This window comes from Augochlora pura, chromosome 2 (genome assembly GCF_028453695.1).
Source record: "Augochlora pura isolate Apur16 chromosome 2, APUR_v2.2.1, whole genome shotgun sequence".
In the NCBI taxonomy this organism is placed as follows: Eukaryota; Metazoa; Arthropoda; class Insecta; order Hymenoptera; family Halictidae; genus Augochlora; species Augochlora pura.
This window is the reverse complement of record NC_135773.1, coordinates 18,538,518-18,552,803: the sequence shown is the minus strand read 5'-3', so window position 1 is coordinate 18,552,803 and position 14,286 is coordinate 18,538,518.

Here is a 14,286-nt window from a genome sequence, read left to right as displayed (position 1 = left end):
TTTAATTGAGTTGTTGCACTTTCCAAGTCCACGTTGAAAGCCCGTTTACTGGCTGAGAAAGGGGGGAGGGGGATGATGGGAGGAAGGGCAAGGTATTAAGAAATCGTGGGACGCGGACGGTATTTTCCCGCATCATTAAACCGCGAACAAAAAGTGTATACTCTGGGAACGGGGTCCGGAATGGAAACAGAAAGATGGCGCGACGAAGGGGCAAGGGGATGAAGAGAAGGGCGTGAGCGGGGCGAGAGCAGGGAGGAGAAGAGGAAGGGCGGCGTCCAAGTGCACGCCTACGGCGGGCGAAATCTAACGGAAGATTGAAGAGAGGGTGACCGGTTGATGTTACAAAGCGGAGAACGCGCGAGAAAGTCTCGCTGGGAAGAGAGGTAATTAGCGTCAGTCGACTCTCGGATTAATTAAAACGGCTCCTTCAAAACGCGACGTCTATGGTAACTCGAAACGAGGGGAGAAAGGGTTCGGCGGAGCCAGCGAGCCGGCTATTTCGCTGCCGCTGAAACCGGGGGGATCCCTGCCAAATAGAATCGACCGGTTTCGACGGAAAATTAACCTCGTTCGTTTTGCTCCACCTGCGATTCCTTCGTTCCCGTTCGTTTCCAGATTTTTAGCGAAACGACGCGTCCCATAGCGGATTGAATGGCGATTCTAGCAAATTAAAAGTCAAATTCCTCATGATTATTTAACTGCTTAACTTATGATTTCCTCAAGATCCTAAATCCCTATACATATCCAATTGAAATCTTAAACGACGAGAGGAACTTATTAATATACAGAAATATAATATATAATATGTAACCCTCTTAGGGACGGCTGGATTTTGCGCAAATAAAGTTTTTCATAACTAAATTACCATTTTTCTTAATATATATTTTTTCCGTATAGCTATATACTATATAGTATTAATTACATATATTCTTTTCTTAGTTTATTGTACATACACACTTTTATCGTCTCAATTGAGTGAAGCACAACAAGAGGTTATACACACAGGAACTTAATATATAGGATGGTCCACAAAACTCGTTCGCCTCCTGTAACTTCTAAAATATGCATTGGGCAATAAATTTTTCAATATAAATTTGCTTGGTTTCAAAGGACGTAGTTTGCAGCGCATTCATTTCTAGATGTGAAGTTCAATCTCTTCTCTTAAATGGATTACTATATTTTTAATATAAAACTATGGAAGAATATCGAATTCTAATTAAAAAAGTATTGACTTTTATAGGCCTTAAATTCGATAGCTAATTCTGCTTTATTTTTTGAACATTTTTCTGGAACAGCGAAGTGCAAAACCTTGCGAAAGCTATTCTATAAATAAATTTTTAATTTCAGGGCCACCATATAGGCACTCGTAAATGGTGGATATTATACATGTGGCAAACAGTACTTTCTCGGAGAAGTTTTTATAGTTTTAACGTAAAGTGAACTACGATGCTGAACCTGTGCGTCCTTATCCGCGGAAACAGAGAAACATTTTACAAAACTGTACATACATATACATAACCACATAATTTATAAACAGTAAATACAATGTTCCTGTCACTTCGATTAAAAAAAATTTCCAAAACTAAATATTAATCGAATTAAAACATTTTTCTTTTACAACGATTTCAACTGCAACAAACAGTTTTATACGCCTTTTCAGCTGCACGAAAATGGCGTACGAAATATTGTTATTCTCATAATATAACAAGTCAAAAAATCAAGCTATCGAACTATTTCAATTTGAGGATATTTGGTACCGTTTCTCGGATATGTCAACTCGAGGTTAAAAATAATTGAGCTTCAGCTACAAGTACGTAACATGTACGTATTCACTAGTATATAATAATTTGACAATCTGATATCATTATATGAGAATATTTATTATTTTTGTTCCGCACTGTGCGTCATATGAGCCAGCCGCGGCACAAAATATTCTATCGGAATCGCAAGCACAATTCCATTAATAAGAACCGGCCGCATTCGTTGCAAGGTGTCACGCAGATGTCTATTAGCACTAAGAAATTGTCAGTACTTTCGGAGAAGCTCAGTAATTGCGACTGTAACCATGCGGCAGTTTAGCAGACGCAGGAAGCAACTCTGATTGTGAGGTCCTTCCGCTCGAGAGAAGAAAACGTCTGCAAAGTTTCATCGCGGGGTGGCGCGAGCGACCAGCTGCCTTGCAAAGATTCCCGGCCGATTGTTCCCGAAAAACTGAGGGAACTTTTAATTGGCTGATATTAAGACGGAAAGTACTCGAATGGTGCCGGACGGTCCGCAAAGTTCGTGCATCTTTTAGGATTCGCGGGGATCCTAGAAGAAAATTTTTCGCAGGATTACCGGACCCGCAGCGCGCCGCCTGCTGACCGAGGCGGGATAAGCGGGACGTGACAGGACAGCACTCAGCGTTTCAGCGTGTTTCGAAACACTTGTTAAGCTCTCCTTCGTCCTGAAATTTCATCGCCGGTCGTTCCCCCCGTTGTAGAATATTCGAAGTCCCCAGCCGTTACTTTTATTTCATCCGGCGGAACTTTAATCCCGACGAGGACCGAAACCGAAGTTCGACCGAGTCGAAAATACGAAATTGAATTTAATGGCACGTTACGAGGGAAATTTTCATAATTTCCCGGACGTTATTCCCGGCGAGAAGTTCGCCGGATCGTTTAGCCGGTCTTGCACCTCTATTTCCCGGCGTATCGACCTTGTCGCGGCCGGTGGTACCTGCGGCCGCCGCGCCGCGCGGCAGCTTAATTATTATGATCTGGCCGCGAACGTAACGCGGGGAGAGCTTTTCTAAAAATTAATCCACGGCCTCGTCCAATTTCCAAGCGCGGTTCCGTTTAATAAACTCCTCGCGTTTTCGCCGGGACATCTTGCGTCTTATCAAGCGACCGGCGCTGCGCCCGGGGTTTCCATTTCCGTTCTACATTCGCGTTAATGAATAAAATTTAATTAAAAAGTTGCCCGAAAGTTCCGCGCAACAAATAGCAGCCACGGTGAAAAGAAGTTCTAATTGGAAGCCCGACAGATTGTGTTCCACGCAATTATTTTTCCGGGATTCCTTCAGTTTCAGCGCGGCCGGGGCCGGCCCCACGGCCGGGCCGCATTATCCCGCCGGGAAACTCGAATCAACGTCGATCCGTCGGTTTGCTTCCCAGCAATTCGCCGCCGATAAACCTCTTAAACATTGTCCCGGCAAACTCTATTAGCCGACCGAAGTAAACCGAGGAGTGGCGGCGAGTGCTATTTAAATCCCTTTAAACTCCTCGAACCGAGTCGACGAAAGGCCTCGGCCTTTCTGCCCTCCGCCCTCGTCTTTCCGTCAACGACGCGGTCCGAAATCCTTGGATCGTGGAAAAACTATGGAACCGTCGATGGCGAAGTTTCAGCTCGCAGATACATCGGTGTTTTCGGAGTTTGAAAATGTTTTTTTTGCTTCGAGGCTTCTCCGCTTTCATTCGGCTGAACGATTTCAATGGAGCTAGACTTTGGTTTCGATTTACGAAGGAATACCGTTAACATTCGTTCGTTTTTTTCGGGAGTTCAAAAGAGTTTATTTTCGGGTTTTTTTTGGAGACGCAAGGGCGAATTAAACAGCGCTCGGAGCCTAGAAATTTTGAAATAAAGCTTCCTTTTAATTTAGAAAGAAGTAACTGCGATCGTTTTTCGCTTCGTCTCTGATGACATTGATACAGGTGGTACACGACAAAACGTAAGGGTCACTTTAATGTGTAGTAATTTGGTCAACAAAAAATCGAGGATACAGTTCTCTTTTTTTAAATTAATGAGGGAAGATCAAGGTTCGTTCGACTGTAAATGACATATCCGAACAAAATTTTACTAAACCAGTGTATTTAAACAAACTTGACAATTTTCAGTACGAAAAACATGCTCCCATATTTCAAGGGTTACAATGCTAAGGGTGCATCCAGAAGAAGTGTCTTAAAGTTGAGTTTTCAAGCTTTAATTTGAAAGGGAAAGAACACCAGCATACGGTTATTGTTCGCGGAGTTATTTTTTGTCAAAGTTGGTCAATTTTTATCCAAAATTGTTCTATGCTATGATCTTTTTAGCAGTGTGTACAGATTGGTCCATGCAACTTGTGCACCTCCTATGACTTCCAAACTATGCGTTGCACGAACAAATTTTGTATAGAAAAGTTGCATGATTTAAAGAAGTACATTATGTAGTGCATTAATTTTTTTATCGGTGAAAGTGCATTAGAGATCTGAAGGCTGTTTTTGTTCTCTGTTTTAAATAGAATATTTTTTACATCAGAATATAGAAGAATATTAAATTTCGAGTAAAAAAATATTAACTTTTATTAGCCCTAAATCTAATAACTGACAAGTAATGTCGCGTTAACTACGTTGACTAGTCTGCGTCTGTTACTAATAAATTCCTATACCAGACAGAAAATTTAAATCTATTACATGGCAACCCTTACTTCAATGTTTAAATATTAATTGGAGATGGATAGAGTCTAACTTCGATTTGAAAGGTGCAATGTTATAAGACAAAGGGTTAGCAGTCGAAAAACTGACAGTCGGATGCTAAATCACATGTAACTTAACGCACCTCAGACATTATGAACAAAAATTTAAAAGGTTTTGTTGTCAGAAATAATCCTGCACCGCCAGCAAACTGTTAAAATAAATCACTATTAAAAGGATTTTCATTTATTTCATATTTGCTTAATCCCTTGCCGTATTTTGACGAGTCTGACTCGTCATAGAGATTTCTATTAATATCTTGTTAAGTATAAATGTTATTTCGTTCATTTCAGTCGGAATAAAGTTCTGTCCTCTTGTCATCGATATTTAAACTTTTAAGTAAACGTAGACGAATGCAATAAATATTTTTCCTTTTCCTTCTAAGAAATTATTAGAGTAGAAAAAGTGCTCATCCTTGTAACTATGAAGAAGATAGTACGACAAGGGGTTGAAAACGTCGAGGCATTCAATGCAATGCCTACATTCAACTATTGTAGACAAAGTTTATTCTCGATTACACTCTCGTTGTTGGCTAAAGTTGCCGGTGAAATCTGTAGTGGGTGAGATACTATCTGTGAATACCTCGTCGAAGAAATATGTGTCGGTGTTTTCCATGGGCCTCTCCCGCAGACATCGGATTCGGAGGAGATCTCGAGCTCGAGAGACACTACTGCGGATGATTCGAGACCCTTCGAGGGTCCCTACGCATTCCGCGGGGTTGTTGGAGTCCTCTCGAGGATCTCCAGGGACTGCTGGACGTTCCAGAGGCCCTCGATTGAAGGGCCTCCGCGGAACCGTGACGTTCGCCGCAGGGCTTGTAGAGGCCTCTACGGATCCCCGGGCGTCTTATAGACGGTTCGAGAGCCTCTACGAAATTCTGCTAATCCGTGGTGGTCCTCTAATACTCTGCAGTCCTCCAATTACTATACCGTGAATAGGCCATGGAATCGCGGTAAAGCGTAATTTACTGTCTAATTTCTATCTACTGTGTGTTCCGTTCCGTGGTTTTCAAAGCTTCGCGGTGGACCCACAGAAATGAAATTTCCGAAGTCGGACTGGACGCGGGGACCGAAGGAGAATTCTCCATCGACAATAGTTGCGTTAGCTCGCTTCCGCGTTTATTTGCCGAGTCGAAGGAACCCGCACGGCTGCGCAGAGGACTCTGTGTAAAGAGTAAACCTGTAGCTGTCTTGTTGGAGTTTCGCTCGTTTGAGTTGAGTCGAAAAGCGGCGCCGGCGAGCGTCGCCACAATAGACACCAGATCGAACATCGTCGCAGATTCAGCCAGTTAGCGCAGGGTTAATACAAAGGGTCAATCAGTAGACGCACGCAGGCAGACGTCTGCGAGTGCTGGCGCGTTGTGCCCGTCCTCGTTCCCTGTGCTCGGAGCCCTTGTGCGGGGATCGGTGCGGTATCCAACGTTCAATGGACGCAGCGCATTGTTGCAGAAGTATCCCTCGTCGCTGGACGCGCCCGATCATTACAGACCAATCCTGTAAAGCTCGTTCGAATTCTATCGCTACGATTAGCCGACCAGCGCCAAATCCGAGTGCCATTCATCGGCGCCCGTATCGACGTCGATCGTCGACCGATACTTTTGGTCACGAGGACTTCCTTTTTCACTCATTATACAGCGCGCTCTTCGTCGCACATTTGACCGAGTCGAAATCATAGTGGCGTCAATCAGTTTTCTCGTTCTGAGAACCAGAGGAAGTTTGTGTTTATTAACACGTGTATTGTTTAATGATTAGAAGGACTAGTCTATTAAGATGGTCAAAACTGCCCTTAGAGGTTTTTCGATTACTTTTATACTGTTCGATAACTGGCTAAGAAAAAATCATCTATGCAAAATTTCAACCCTGTAAATTGTCCCTGAAGGTAGTGTATTAGTTAACATATTAGTAAATTAGACTTCATAACATTTTGAAGAAATATGGTTTATTTTAGACATCAAGGAACATGCTATAGAATTTTTTCAAATTTTCCAATTACAAGCTATGATTATGAAAATCATATATCATAAATCATAAAGTATGATTTATAGATCATAAAATATGGCTTATTTTTATATTAATTCTCTGATAAGGTATAGGTGCAAAGGGTTATAATTCGCGCTTTCTATGCTTCGATGGTGCGTTATATGTTCAAGATCGATTTGTTCAATAATGGATTTTGATGGAGGAATAGCGAGAAATAACATTAGGTAGCGTTTTCTAATTGGACAGGTGGTCAGTGCCCGAGGGAATTTAAATTGATGATTAAAGAACTGTCAGAAAGATCTTTCGGTCGTGAATGATATGATTTATTTCCGTATTTCTGTTAGTCGCCTAGGTGGATCTGTCACCGGCTGTCAGAGTCGAAAATGTCGGAGAGTTTTCAATCATAAAATAATGAAACGATTTGGACTATAACGACTCACCAGGTATATCATCTAAACCGGTATTACTGTCGCGACATACATGTATGTATATTATGCACGTATATAAACGTATACAAATATTATATACGTATTGTAAGATAAAGATTATTTTAAGATCACTGTAAGTCGTTGAATACGTCTCTTCGTCAACAATAACGCTGTACCATTAAGAGTACATGATGTCATTTAAGATAGTCAGACTTCGTTTCATTTTTCATCGAATAAAAGATTTATTGAAATTTGTAATATTGCACTTTGTTTACCTCAAAGAACACAATACCTTCGAAATTGGTGTGATTTTTACACTGAACATTCTCCACGTATAAATAAATAAAACACTAACAAGATTATACAATGACGACATATTAACTGATTCTCATCGAGGCTACCTATAGTTCTCAAGCTTAATCGAGAAGTCCTGAGAACACAAAAAAATGTAATATGTTGCAATATTGTTTTACAAAGCAGTGATCTTGTCAATTCAATTTAATCGATTATAAAAGATACAAAATACAATTAAGTACAAAAATACAATTAAAATAGCATCGATACTCGTTACATATCCAATAAAATTCTTTCTATTTTCAAAGAATGTTCCCCCGAGCTAACAATAGATGCCCGGCGGTATAAATAAGATCCAATAAATAATAAATTATTACTATAACCACGAAGTCTTCTCATACCATAAATCTTTGCTCCACATAGTCTACGACCTGGATCGCAAATATTATATTCCGATTCTCTGGGAATAGAAATATACATTTAATCCAATTAAATAGAAATCACAGTTGTATTACATTAATAATAATTCTCGGACGGACAGAACGCCACTTTTAGCAGTAAATGTAACAACTGTACCAGTGAGACTTCTTGCCGCTGCCACTTGTTCGTCTAGTTTGTGAAAATTAAAGAGACGTTGGTTCGGGACAGATCGAAGCGCGACACGCGTCGATGAAGAAACATCCGGTCGGGATTAACCAGCTCCGCATTAATTCTCGGCGTGGATCCGGGCTCGAAAGGTTTCCGATAAACCGGAAAAGATAATAGCATTATTTTAATTGGTCGATTGACCGGAGAGGAAGCGGGTCGGCCCCGGTGTCGATCGACGGGACAAAAACCGGGAAATTTGCGCGACAAGCGGAACGAGGCGGTCGGCCGCGATCGATCAGCGCGAAGCTAATTAAGAAGGTCAGGTGAAAAATCACCGGATGGTCGCGCGCATAATGCACGGAACTGCGGGCTCGACAGTTTTCTGGACGTTTTAATAGAGAGCGCGCTAATTAGAAACCGGATTGCATTACTTTAAATTACAGCGGAACACGTTGAGAATGCCGGTAGCCTACGCTCGCGGTACCCGCCGCGCCGGTCAAGCCAATTAACCGAGTCTCTCGATAATTACGAGCCACCGGCACGACGCTGGACGACGGCCGGTCAGTCGCTTCATTTAAGCCGGCCGCACGATCAATCACCGGTCCCGGCTCGCGCAGCAATTCAACGACTTTTCTAATTACACGCGTAGCCCGTGTCAACCAGCCGCGCCTTCCTGCGAGGGAGCGACTCTTTTCCCATAATCTCAAAATTACACGACCTTGCATCGTTTCCGCTTCCCTTCCTCGCGCTCTACGTCGGAAAACCGAAGTCCTCTAATTTTCCGCGCAAGTCTCGCGAGCGTGGCGCCCGCGCGATATTAGTTCGTCCTCTGATAAATGCTAAATAACGGCAGGATATTGCGACACCAGGTCTCTCGCTCTCTCTCGAAAGCTTTGCCGCGACTCTCTCAGAAACCCACGGATAAATGTTTGCCCGTCCCTCGTGTGCCGAACAGTCACAAAACTTGCGCTCCTAAAGAGCGATCCGAACGACCAGCTAAAATAATTGCGCGAGCCGGCGACGGAACGTGCAAACACGCCCACGCAATCGTCGACGAGATGCCACTCGATCTCGAATTCCTCGGCTTCCTCTCGATCGTCGCCTCCTCTACATCAGCTCCGCGGATAGCCGAGAAGCATTCGAAGCCGACGTTTGCGTTCCGCGATGATCAACACGGAAAAAGGGGTGCACGCAGCGGCCCTGAACCTCGATCGTTCTCTAGAATGGAAAAATACAGTTTGCATCGTTTCTTAAGACTTTACCGACCAGCTATTCGGCGCAAACATTTTTCTATTCTCACAACACTAGCGTTAAAGAATATTCATTCGATCTATTTCATTTATTTTATTTTAATTTTATTTATTTCATTCGTCGCGTTATCTATTAGGTATATATTATTTAAAAAATTATATAATAATATGGGAGTTAACGCGACAAATGAAATAAATAAAATGAAAATGAAATAAATGAAATAGATCAAATGAATATTCTTTAACGCTAGTGTTGCGAGAATATCAAAATGTTTCAGGGCCGCTGCGTACACCCCTTTTTCCATGTTGATCTATTAGGTATATATTATTTAAAAAATTATATAATAATATGGGAGTTTGCAGTAGTACAATATAATACTCTTACCTCAATAATAGATAATAAATTATTGGCTATCCTATAGAAAATCGATTTATAGATCGGTAAAGTGTTAAGAAAGCATCTTTGGAAATAGAAAATGTGAGGCCGGTCATTTATTTTAGTCTTAAAATCACTGTATTTGCGATAATAATTGTTTCAACTTCGTTCTTGACGCCGTTCTTCGACTGGAATATTGAGAGACGGAGCTCTCTGGCAGCCAACGTTCGTTAGCGAACGCAGCTGTCGCGAATCGGATCGCGCGTCGAAGAATGTCAAGTGTTTCCCGACGAATTAGCGGCCGTTAGACTAGAATAGAGTAGCAATTGGGGGGGCCGGAACTTGGCGCGGGAAAGTGAGAAGACCCCTCTCGCCGGTTGCCGGGCAGCACGTCGCGCCGCGGCGGAATTACAGAGCTTGTTAATGAAATTTCGTGCTTTGTTCCGGTGTAACGTGGCGCGCAAAAGCAGAAAATTCCGCAGCAGCTTATAATGGGTTCTAATGACGACTTTAATCAGTGCAGAGAGAACGAGTAACTGCGCGAGCACGGTGGATCGAGTTTAGCCCGCGCCGCGGGAACCGCCTGAAACGATGGCTGTTAAACGTCCCGGCGAAGTTTTATGGTTGACTTCGCGCTAATGCGCGACACTTTGTCGCGGTGTTTGCCGGCCGTTAATGGAACCGCGGATTAAGGGGGCCATAAATGTTGCCAGTTGCCAGGACCGGCCGCCGGCGTTGATAAGTCGTCGAAAGAATTGGTTCGGCTTGGCACACAACCGAAACAAAGGATTCCGTAACGAACGCCCTCGGTTCTAAATGCCCATTTCTTTTGATTTCATTTGAATCGCGCTTATACAAGCTGCGAGAGCCCAATTGTATACAGGGTGGCCCACCCAGCTTCTACAGCTCCTGCAAATTACAAAATATGCATTGGGCAACAAACTTTTCAATACAAGCGTTGCGTGGTTTGAAGTGGCATTGTATGCAGTGCATTCATCTTTTTCATAGGTGGAGGCGTTTCAGTAATTAGTAATTAATTTTCTTCTTATTAATCGGACACTATATTTGTTATATCAGAATATGGAACAATATCGAATTTTAAGTAAAACAGTGTTTACCTTAACACTTTCACAACCGCATGTTAGCTTGAAAAAAACTTTGCGTAAATTCATGGAATAATTCAACATTATTATATTATATTCCTTTGTGTGATAATTATTAAAACGTACAAATATAAAACAAAATTCATACCAACATTATAAACGTGAGTGTCACCGGCAAATAACAACTGGCATATCAATGATGACACCACGTTGGTGTCACCGGTTGTGAAAGTGTCAATTAGCCATAAACTTAATAGTCAACGAGTAAGACCACTTTATGTATTGAAAATTGTCTCCACTTTACCTGCAGAAATCCGCGATAACGTTGAATCTTCAACTTGATGTTACGTGAAGAAACTTCGATATTCATCGGAAAATATAATATTTCATTTAAGAAAAAAATCGACCTACATATCAACGATGACAAATATATTGCCATCTAGATTTACGTCATTGTTAGTACGTGTAGTCAAAGTTAAATGGTATCTAGAGTGGCACATTCTGATGGTACCAGTTTTCTTTCAGGTAGTCGCGTAGAGAGAATTGTATTTTTTTGATTACATCGGTTGATACATATTTATGTTAGAAAATTATTAGTTCAGAGTTTTAATATTGTTATTACAAGTGGCATCGATGCAGAAAGTATTATGTAATGTACATAGTTATCACGTTGAATTTATAATATTGTTGAGAGTGTTACGATTTCCTAAGAAGATTGGAATTAACATATTTACTAAATAGGTTATGTTACTTTTAGGTTTGTTAATTTTAATATTGTTAAGCAATCATGACAGCCTTGACAACATTATTCATTCAATGCGACAAAATGATTTACATTGCACGACACTTTCTGCATCGATAACCGCTATAACGTGTATAAATGATAATATTTACAATGTAAAATGATTTACATTGCACGACACTTTCTGCATCGATAACCATTATAACATGTTTTAGTCATGTTATAGCTGTTATCGCAAGATAACAAAAAAAAACATTAAGAATGAGATTAAGAATGAGATTAAGACTAAGATTGAAGCTAACATAGAACTAAAGCATAGAACTAAATCATATCCGGACGACTGTAAATTGTTACATAAAATAAAAATTTTTTAAGTTGATTATAAAAAGGATATATCAGATAATAATGTCTTTTCTTTTTTAATCACTTTAATACCTAACTCTGATCAGTCTAAAAGTCCAAAGCGAAAGAAATAATCTGAAACAGAAACAGGCTGCGGATGAAACAATCGGAAAGGTAAATTGACAGAAACCTGTAAATGTCAAGAAGGTGTTAATGAAGCTGGCGGGATCGCTTGCCAATAAAATTACAAAATCAAGCATTCCGGTCCCTTGGTATTTCACTCGCGGCGCAACGCATCGATCGCGGGCGAAGAGATTACAAACGCGAAGTATTCACAGCACGGTACGTGTAACAATAAAACGAATTAATTGTTTGCACGGGTTACGCGTCCTTTATTGCGCCCGGCGGGCTGGATTAATAATACGTACGAAATATCGGATCCATCGCGTCGATTTGCTCGGAGTTATATTTACCGGCAAACTGATCCGATTAATACGAGTTTGATGCTCGAATATTGGGAACAGCCCGGAACGATCGGAACCCAGCCTTTTCGACCCGAACCGTGTAATAGACTCGAGAAACGTTTTCTACACCGATAAAAGAACCGGCACGAGACGCGACAGGGAGCGCAGAACGGTGAAATCGTTATGGGAAATGTTTGACGAAAGTTTGCGGTGGAAAAAAGTTTCGACAGGACGATTTAAATCGAAGCGACACCCGGGGCGGGGCGCGCCGCAAAAGAATTCGGCGAACTATCGCAACCACGTGGAGTTGAAATTTCATAGTTTCCCTGGTATTCGAGGAACGAGGCGGCAGCGGGGGAACGCTGGAAACTCGAATCCCCGCTAGAAATACGATTAACCGTGTCGGAAATGTGCTCTAATGAAAGTTAGCTTCGATCCCTCGATCGCATACACCACGATACTTACGAGCGAATTTTCGACGCGTCGCGGATCGACTCCGTGCGACACCGCTCGGCTCTGCTTGATTCCGCTCTACTACGATCGACGGAGGCCTATCGGTATGATTAAACGGGCTTACATGATACATCGGATATGATACAATTTTCCCATGTATAAGGGACGTGATCGTGTCGAATATGGAGGGCTGCAAATGGCTGCCTCTTACAACTCCGAGAAAATAAGCTGGGTGTCATAAATCATCCTCCCCTTTATTCATTTGGCGCTGTCGAAGGGTGCGAAGATCGCTTTCACGAGGATACTGTTTTCTGTTTCTCAGCCCGAGATAGTTGCAATTGTCAAAGGATGCATTTTGATGCAAAGAATAAAACTGGTATTATATCGGTATTTTTTGATTGTACCTTCATATTCTTCATAAAAACCGAAATCCGGTATATTTAACTATATTTAGTTGCAGATTTATCTGTTATTCCATTTCGTTAGAATTTTTAGGAATTTTTAAAAATAAAGGTCAAAGCTGGTATTATTTTCTTGTTACTAATTTTTCATGCCGAAACCGTTTGTAGTACTGAAGTCGCTGTAATATCGAAACCAGAATAATTACCATCAAGCGCTACCCCTTTTAAAATATGACGATGAAAATTTTATATTCTTCCTTCGTTTTCTTTCGTATTGTATTCCATTGCTACTGCAATAGTCGTTGTTGTTGACCAATTGATGACACAGTAACGATATCATAATACATATAATATATAATATATATGCAATGTATAAAATATATTATATATATAATATATATAATATAAAGTATTAGGACTTCCAGAAAGTTATGTTCGATAATGTCATTTTTAGTCTCAATACGTATTCTCACGTTCATTTGCGGCATATATTTTTCAAAAATGATAATTATCAATTGCCTATCATTGCTAGCAAAAGGGCATAAGTAATGATTGAAATCATACTATACAATAAATATAATATTATTAAGTGCATACCAGATTTATTATTTCCTTTCATTTCATAAACCGTCGGAAGCTTCTAATAAACTTAATATGTACAAAGACGAAAATATCGCAACAATTTTTAAATGATTACGACATTGCTTTTGAGTCTACTGACGAAATAATGATTCAAACAATGAAACAACGAAGCAATGAACAAATAAAATTCGATCCTCGAGTTATAGATATTTTCTACTATCATGAATAGAAAATAAATGAAAAATCCAACAATAATGGAACGTCTCTTAACCCCTTGCACTATGATAACTAGTCCGACTCGTGATAAAGATTCCACAGAAGATCTACTAAATATGAATATTATTAATTTCCTCTAAATTGAAATAAAATTGAGTTCTTCTGTTATCAAAGTCTAAAAACGAAAGTAATTAGAGATAATACAAGAAACAACAACTGTCTGGTTCTATTAAGGAAAATATTAAGGATAACGCAGCGTGAAAGGAGTTGTAATGCAAGGGGTTAATGTTTGGAACAACCTTGGAGTTGAATAAAATAGCAAGCAACGATAAAGGGAATATAGAATATAAGTAAATGAAGGTAGGTCCTCCATTTAACTTGATAGACTGATTGTTACTAAATTTCCAAAATCAGAATACCGAAATGATACCGGTATTTATTTCGATTTTTGGTAATGTATGGATTTCGGTATCATAACAGTATTGGTATTTCAGTAATAATGCCAGTATCAAATCATACCGATATTGTGTCCCTGATTCAGAGACATATTAATGTATGGCAAACGGATCACTTTCCTA